The following is a 6774-nucleotide window of genomic DNA, read 5'->3' as shown; positions in this document are numbered from 1 at the left end:
GCTATTTCAAAGAAAAAACTTCTTAGCTACCCGCTGTTGTGGTTTCAGATTTTGTAGGGAACACCTCTGGTCATCCAGTGAAGGGTCTATGAACACCAGAAGGTATTAGTAATTCCTGTCTCCCATTACAGTGAAATCCACTTCCCAATGTTCGCTGTGAAGGGTACCCCTAGGCCTGTTTGCAGGGACTAGCTGGGGTGGGGCTGGGTTAACTTTGGCACACTCCAGGCATCTCTTTGCCACTGAATCTGCCATCTGCTTCATCCCAGGACCGTAAAAGTGGCAGCATAAGAATTCATAGAGTCGAGTGCTCCCCAGGTGTGTAAGTCATGTATACTCATTATGAAGGGCCAGAACATTGTTCTTGGAAGTATTACTTGGCCTTGTGGCCGTTCTTCTCCATCCATCTAGTCCAATCATCTCATCTACATTATTGTCTTGATATACTGGTTGTGGGAGTAGAATTCCCTTGGGACTCTGGACTGTAGATGTGGAGACAGTAGTGATGACATCTCTGGTCATGGCTGCTCAGGCTGCCACATTCCCTTTTGAAACCTGGTCCTTCTGTCCTCTGGTTTGGTAATTAAAGGTTTGGTAGGCTTCCATAAGGCACTCTAAATACCCTGCAGAGGACTCATCCTTGCCCTGTCTAATTTCACTAACTTTAGACATGTTAGTTTCCTAGCTGCCACCCGCAACCCTTCTAACAGAAGCTGGCTATACCTGTCAAGAGCTTCCTTACCTCAGTCAGTGTTGGGGTCCCAATCAGGATGAGATTCAGGCAGGAGACACAGGTGATTTGCTAAATCTGTCGTGGGGTGGCCATCCAGGTCGAGGACCTGTTTTCGAGCTTTCCCCAGAATTCTTTCCCTCTCTTTAGTTGTGAAGAGAACACGGAGGAGTTGCTGGCAATCTTCCCAAGTGGGCTGATGGGTATAAAAGACAGTTTCCAATAAGGAAATGAGGGATTGTGGTTTCTCAGAGAAGGGAGGGTTTTGCTGCTTCCAATTATACAGATTGCTGGTGGAGAAGGAAACATATACCATAAAGGGGCTGGGCCATTCCCCACTGGGAGGAATCTGTTGCAAAGGGAAAAGTGTGGTGTGGGACAGACCCATAGGGGGAGTTGGAGTGGAATGAATGGAGGGGTGATCAAAGGTAGAATCTGTGGCTTCCAACACTCCCCTAGTATGGGGAGGGGATAACACAGAAGCAGAAGAAGAGACTATGGCTGGTGCATGGGGGGGAGAGAAACAGCAGCCAAAGGAGAGGAATCAAGAGGGGACAGAGAAAGAGGATCCACCGGCTCTAGGGTCTCTGAAGGGGAAGGCAAAACAGGATACAGAGTGTTTTGGGGGGCTAGGGTGTCCATACCACCCGGGTTCTCAGATTTTGTAGTGGTTTTCTTTGTCCTAGAGCCCTCGGTACTAAGACGGTCCAGAACTTGTATCTGCATTCTGCTAGAAGGGGGTTTGAACTCCAACCAAGCCAATATATGTAAGATTTGATCAGGATGACCTGATTCCCCAGAGATAATCTGCTTTACTCTCTGTCCGACTGACAAGTTGAATGTTCCCTCAGGGGCCATCCCACTGCAAAGGTGGGCCATTCCAGATGGCAGAGTGTTTGTAGTTGACCAGAACTGACCTTCGAACCATACCCCTGTGCTATGGCATGAAATTGTTTAAAATTTGCAAGAACCTCCTGGAGGGGAGTCGGGGTCTTAGAGGCTCCTTGACCCATTAGAGGACAAAGACGAAACACAGACCAACAAGGCACAAACACAAGATAAGGGCGGCAATGTACCACCAGAAAGAAACAGTCAAGAACGTCTCCCAATGTCCCATGGGGATTATTAGTAAGGGCATCTGCCCAACCGAAGCCTTAGATGCTGGAGCCAAATCAGGTAGGTTCTTGTTACCCTTTTCCTTTACTTCTACTAGCAGGGTTTGAGAACTTTGACAATTCCCTGATTTCTCAGGGAAAAGTCTTTTAGCCAGTTTGTCTTGTTGCTTTTGATTATGAATTAGTGCAACAGGTTAAAAACAGGCAATTTTATCTTAAATCTTTAAGAATTAGAATCTGACAAGGGAAAGCCCATGAAGGTATGAAAGATCAAGAAATAATAAAACATGGAAAATAGAAAAAAGAAAACAAAATGTGAAACATCTTTTAAGAAAAATGACAGATCTAGAAATCTATTGATCAAGAAGAGAAAATATAAGAATGACTGAACCTCCAGAAAGTTGTGACCCAAAAGATAACCTTGACTCAGTAATATTGGCAGCAAATAATCAAAAAAAATTGTCCTGGAGTGATAGAACATTATGGGAAATACAAATAAAAAAGTTCACTGATTATTACCTCAAAGAGATCCTTTGTGGAAAACACACAAAAATATTACAGCCAAATTTTGAAAACCCCAGATCAAAGAGCAAATTTTTCAAGGAACAAGAAAAAAAAAATCAAATATGCTGGAGCTACAATTTGAATTGTACAAGACTTATCAGCAGCCACAATAAAAGACTGCAGGTCCTGGAATCACATTTACCGACAATCAAAAGAACTAGGCAATGTCATATTCAGCAAAATCATCTATGATTTTGAATGAAAAAAAAGGCACTCAACAAACTTGTAGATTTTCAGGACTTTCTATCAACCAAACCTGAAATTAACAGAAAATTTATAATATAAGAGGTAATATCAAAGAGCAATTTTAAGGAACTCAACATGGACAAACTGTTTAAACACAGACAAATCCTCTGTTTTTTTTTTAGATGGGAAATGTATATTATATATTGAAGATTCACATCAACAATAGGGTAGCTCAAAAGAAAGACTGACAGGTAAAAATAGTAATCATGTTATACAATTAAAGTGCAGAGGAAGAATGGACACAGAGGAGTTAGAGGGGGGAGGAGGGCTCATGGGTCAGAAAATCTACTCACATCAGGAATGGGTTTAATAAGGCAACATTACATACATACCATGAAGGGTATAGTACCCTCCAAAATCTATAAAGAAGTAAAGGGGTGGGGAAGATGGAAACATGGGGAAGCAAAGGGTAAAGGAAGAAGACAAGGGAAGGTTCTTTCTGTAGGGGGAGACTAAATAGCAAGGCAGAATTTAATAAAAGAGACAGCAAAAATAGGAAAAATATGCGTGTATGTGGGGAGTATGTGTGCATATGAATGTGTGTATGTATGTATATATCTACATATGTATATATAATTGTATTTTTTTCTTAACTGCAGCTTGCTTGGGGGTGTTGGTGGGTTGAAAGGGTTAAAAAAGAATAAAGAAGAGAACCAAAGAACAATTTACAAGGAAGTAAAGGAAAAATGGACATTTATGAATATGATTTCTTCTACATATGTATATATGTATATTTTTTCTTGATCTGTAATTTGTAGTTAAAAATTTAAATCCTCCTTGATGTTCTGCTGGGCACATGGCAATGTTCTCTTTTGTTTTGTTTTATTTTGTTTTGTATTCTTTTTCTGTTTTTTCTTTTTTTTTCTTACTGTTTGAAAAAATTAGAAAAAATGCTCTAAATCATTATTGATTAAAGAAATGCAAATTAAAACAACACTTCTCAGATTGGCTAAGATGACAAGAAAAATAATAATAAATGTGGGATATGATATGGGAAAACTGGGACACTAATACATTGTTGGTGGAGTTGTGCACTATGCCCAAAGGGCTATCAAACTGTACATACTCTGATTCAGCAGTGTTACTACTAGGTCTATATCCCAAAGACATGGTACTTAGCAATACTGTGATTTAAAGCACAGAAATATGTTCTTTCCAATCTTGTCATATGAAGCATTTTGTAATAAAATAAAGACTCTGGATTCCCTGCTCAGTAAAGAAATAACAATTCTCTATTTAACCTGATTTCAAGCCACTGTGTGGAAGTATTTACTGTTCCCAGTGTTTTGCCCCAGGCAGATTGATAGATGTTCCAGGCCTTTCACCTTTTCTCTGAGGTTTCCTCTTTCCTTTCCTGAGATTTAATTAACATCATCAGCTCCATCTTAACAATTTTTTTTTTCCTAAAATAAAGTCTCCTTTCATACTCTAATTATATTTAATTATTATCTTTAAAATGATACTATCTCTCCTTGTAAAATGGGATAATTAATAGAAAAATAAATCCCCCTTCAGGAAGAGATTAATTTGTGACCCTGAGACATTCCCTGGAGCTTTATCAACTTCACTGTCCTCTCCTCTATAATGAGTGGTGATATTGGCAGCTAGCTGACTATTTTCTGATAAGGATAACACAAGCTACTATCGGCAAGAGCTTTTCCATACTCTTCTGTGATGTTAGAGATTACTACTACTTCCCTTCTTGTAAGGGCTCTTCTCTCTCTGATAACCCTCCATTAAGGTGTCTTTCCAGTTCCGATATTCTCTTCTCTTTGGCAACTCCTAGCCTAGACATTCTTTATGTGTTCTCTGTTCTCTACCAGCCTTGACACTCTATATTCTAAGGTTCATCCTCCTGTGACTTGTGAGGCTTTGGTATCTTCTAAGTAGATATATTTTCTTGAAAAGTACATGCTTATCAAAATAATGTCTGGTAGACTACCCTCTGCATGATGCTCCTAGGGTTTGGTATTTATTCTTCAATTTATCATGTGGAATCTCAGAATCCTTTAACATGACCTCCCCAGACCATCCATAAGATTCAGAGAGAAATAGATTTTCTCATTGTCATGATTCTTCAAAACTGGCAGATCCTTGATGCCCTCACTGTCACATGCCTATATCAGTAAGGAATGTTGCTTCCCCGTAACTCAGTGTGGCACAATTCATGATGATATCTATCTCCCCTGGGAGGTCAACTTCTTTGATTCCTTGGGACAATGATACAGTGACATATTTAATTGACTCTCTGGTGGACTAGGCTCTTTCCTCCATTCTCTCTCCTCTATTCTTTTTGGTCTCTTTGCTGTCCTCATTATTATTAAATTAGCCAATGCTTATAGCCAAGTTCCTCTTTGTGCTTGCTTTGAACCATTAACAAAATCATATTTCAGCAAATTTTGTCCCCTTGGGTGGCCTTTGGACCACATTGACAAAAGGAGGAAATGTAGAAATAGAATAAATTATTAGTTTCTTAATCACTTTGATGTACTTGAGTTTCCTTATTAGCTTAGAAAAACTGAAATAACCTGTGAGTCCAACTCAGCTAATGAGAAGATGAAATAAGTTTTGCCTGGGTTAAATGTACCATTGATCCTTTGTTATGTCTACTGGGTGAACTCCAGGTGAACCACAGTGCTGAATCAAACTGATTCATACTGGCCCCAAATGGCCTGAGCTTGCACAAATATCCTCTCTAACCTCTCAATCTTTAGAACAGAAAACTAGGTTCTGCTCTTTTCCACACAATTACACTGTACTCAGCAATAAATGTTACTGGGTTTTGCACTTGATTTGCATCTCCATTGCTTATGTTCAGGTCAATTCCATACCTTAATTAATAATTACCAATTAATCATAAGAGAATCAAGCCTTGGATTTAAAAATTAGGTCCCTCTTTCTTTATTAATGAATAGTGAGCACTAGTTTAGCTTAAACTTTAAAGTTTTTCCCCTAGAAAACAATATTTAAGGGACCACATAAGGTTTAATTCTTATCATAGTACCCCCTTCTCTCTAAAGAGATCAAAGATGCAAAATCCTGGCCTCAATATGCTGCTTCCTCTCCTAGCAGGAACAAAAGTTTCCCTTGATGAAGGTTGGAAGGAGCAGGTACTAGAACAGTGTATGTTTTGCTTCCCTGCAAGCCACAGTGAGAAAGTTGCTGAAAATGTTCAAATTAATATTACCCTCAGTTTCTTCTGTATTGATTCTACAATGTAATTGATTTTCTGCTAAATTAATTTTGTACTTGAGTCTGCATCTGCCTAAGTCATTTTCCTATATCCTTGAATGGAGCTCAGGAATTTGGCTTTCCTTCTGATTTTGCTTAAAGGTTTAACTTAAAGAGGAGTTGTTATTTCTCAAACCGGAAGCCTCTGGGATACCTGGTTCCATTCCTAAAAGATACAACATCTGTCCTCTGCCCTTGTATAATTAGAGACTTTATCTCTTTTGAGGTGACATTAAATCTGGTGGTTTTGATCCAATAGCAAAGATCACAAGAGGCAGGTGGGTCCCATGAAACAATGAATATTACTTATCAGAGATTATTGATTATTCTCACTTGAATGCCAGTCTACTTCCCTTACCATAGCCAATAATAGCATTCCACAACTACCAAGACACCCTTCTTGCATGTCAATAAAGAAGGTCTCCTCTTCTCACTGGAGTTACTGAGGTGGCTAGTTATGCGTTTTACTGTTAATAAACTGATTTTGGTTGGAGTATGTTTAAAAAAAAAGAATAATACATGCTTATATGTCTTTGCAACTGCAGTGGTTTATAAAGCAAAATGTTAGCCTTTTCAAATCCTCTCCAATTAATTTTTACTGTTTTAAATAAAATAAATAATAGGGATAGGATCTCTGGTCTGGGGGTACCTGAGGTTGAGGTTGCTGTTGAAGTTGGGGAAGGGGTGCTTGAAGCTGCAGAGAAGACTTACCAGGAGTCTGGGTCTCTTGGGGAGCCTATAGCTGCTGTTGGACCTGTGGAGATGTTTGTTGATGCATAAGCAGCAGAGGAAGTGGCAAAGAATGGCTCATTTTAAAAAGCCATGGTTGTTGATGTGGCTATTGAGGGAACTATGTAGCTGTGTTTGGGTTTGCCAAGGATGCTACAC

This window comes from Sminthopsis crassicaudata, chromosome X, assembly GCF_048593235.1.
Source record: "Sminthopsis crassicaudata isolate SCR6 chromosome X, ASM4859323v1, whole genome shotgun sequence".
Taxonomy (NCBI): domain Eukaryota; kingdom Metazoa; phylum Chordata; class Mammalia; order Dasyuromorphia; family Dasyuridae; genus Sminthopsis; species Sminthopsis crassicaudata.
Note: the sequence above shows the minus strand (reverse complement) of the source record.